This window comes from Phacochoerus africanus, chromosome 12, assembly GCF_016906955.1.
Source record: "Phacochoerus africanus isolate WHEZ1 chromosome 12, ROS_Pafr_v1, whole genome shotgun sequence".
Classification (NCBI taxonomy): domain Eukaryota; kingdom Metazoa; phylum Chordata; class Mammalia; order Artiodactyla; family Suidae; genus Phacochoerus; species Phacochoerus africanus.
The window spans coordinates 33871185-33873657 of record NC_062555.1 but is presented as its reverse complement, the minus strand read 5'-3'; positions in this window follow the sequence as shown (position 1 = coordinate 33873657).

The window sequence follows — 2473 nt, the reverse complement described above, 5'->3', positions numbered from 1 at the left end:
GCAAAGTCGGATCCTTAACCCATTGAGCGAGGCCAGGGATTGAACCCATGTCCTCATGGATACTATCTGGGTTTGCTACTGCTGAGCCACAATGGGAACTCCCAAACTGTCAGTTTTAAGTGATGTCCAAGAAGAAAAGAGGAAACAGGAAATTGAGGGGAAATGTGGACAGGTGTCAAATCAATGTTCTAACCACCCATGTCCAGTAGTTCCATCAGAGAAAGGACAACACCCTACAAAGTGGAATTTGCCTGGTATTGACCATCAGTGAAGTAAACCCAGGTTCACAGCCATCAGGAGGAGCCCACAGAGCTGAGAAAGGACTGCAAGGGAGACATCCACAAACACTCTGGTGAGTAGAGACTCTTAGATTGAGGACCCAGGGGGAAAAAAGTAAGGCTAAAAGAGATGAATTTGTTAAGAAACACAAGCTAGCTATCCATCAGGCTTTATCTCCCATCTATAAACTCTTCTCCAGGAGTTCCTGTCATGGCTCAGCGAAAAGGAATCTGACTAGCATCCATGAGGACGCAGATTCAATCCCTGGCCTCACTCAGTGGGTTAAGGATCTGGTGTTGCCGTGAGCTGTGGTGTAGATTGCAGATGTGGCTTGGATCCCATAGTGGCTGTGGCTATGGCATTGTCCAGTGGCTACAGCTCCGATTTGATTCCACTCCTAGCCTGGGAACCTCCATATGCTGCAGGTGTGGCCCTGAAAAGACAAAAGACAAAACAAAACAAAACAAAAAACTCTTCTCTACCCAAATTTATATCTCAGAGTTCCACGCTCATGCTTTATTTTAGACATGAAACTTCTCTACAGAGTCTCACAACTTCAAATGATGTTCAGGAGGTCTTAGAGGATTTTGGACTTGGGTTTCAATGATTTTTTAAATCCATCCAAATGGCTTTTCCCTGCTGACAGTTCCACACTGCCCACTCATATAAAAAGACTCACCAGGAGAATAAATTATTTCTTCCCTTGTCAGTGGTAATTTGTGTTCACTAAATTACCTCCAGATCTACTTTCCTGAGTCAAAAATAGCTTCATAGTTTTTTTTTCCCTTCCATGTCCACCTTGGAAAGACATATAGATTTTGAAGTTAACCTCTCTCTCTGTTAGATACTCAGAAATAATTAAGCTGGTTTTCTTCTCAAATCAGCCAGATGTTTCATTTTAAGATGGAACAATACGTGGTTTATTTGACCCAAGTTCTCATGGAAAGGCCATTGCTTTCTTTTTGATAGTCCTGTTTTGTGAGAGGTAAAAATGAAAAACATCTTTAGGAGAATTCCTTTTTTTTTTTTTCCCTGGGAACAGTGCTTGGTCTCAACAGGAAACCACATTTTTTTTTTTTTTTTTTACAGAACATGTAAGTTATTCCTAATGATGCCTCAGAATCTGATCAAACACTTAAAGCTACAACCATCACTGTGGGCCTTTACCATACTGTTTTTCACAAACCTTCCAAGCGATTTAAATGTTTACGATGTCAAGATAGGTTTCTGGCAACTATTTCCACTATTTCTTTATCACGTTAGCATTTTCTTCTAATCAAGCTGGGCTAATATGCTGAGGGCACCTTTTATTTTTTGTCTTCAAGAATTCCAATAAATGGTTAAGGGTATTTTTTTACAACATGGTGAGTGTTATTTCACAATGTTTCATGAGCCACAAATCCTCAAGTCACTTTTAAGAATTCCAGATGCCCTACTGTAGGTATTTTTGCAGCTGTTTTGTGGGAAATCATGAAAGTGCAGCACTCTTCGACAAAAAAAGGAACATATCTCATTCATGCAGGGATCAGTCTCTTGGACTGTACTTGACTGTAACAAAAAGGGCAACGTAAAGAGCTGTGTACTATCCAAATTCTCCCCATCTGCCTGAAGTTGAGATAGTTAGAATAGCTTCTAATGGGTAAGATACTTTGATTTGCTACTGAAGGAAGTCTTCCCTTTGAATTGGTTATGATAGGTGCTGAAGTTACATTTTTCTTCCTTCCATTTACAGGAAAAAATTAGGCCTAGAGAAATTCTATCTGCCTCTAGTGATTTCGCTTTTGCGGTGCACTTTAGTGCTCTTTGTGATTAGATTTGTAAGTGGAACTCATTCACTCTTTTACCTCTCAGCTGACACATTGAATCTGATTGTCCATAGCTATTGACTCTTCTTAAGGTCGCATATATTTCCTTTGGGAAATAAGATGGAAAATTTGAGAGTTATATTCAGGATATTGTGGATATTTATTCACCAATATCATCTTACACTTCAAGAGTATTTTGGAGCACAGACAGTCACAGTTTGTGAAAGGAAGGAAGGAAGGAAGGAAAGAAGAAAGAAAAAAGGTTTTCATTTCATTGTTTCCAGTATCATATGATCTGGAAACAATGAAACAATGAATTATGTAGCAATATTTCATATCTGAATTGTAATGTTCCTGGTGATCATTTATTTCAAACAGAATTAATAAGA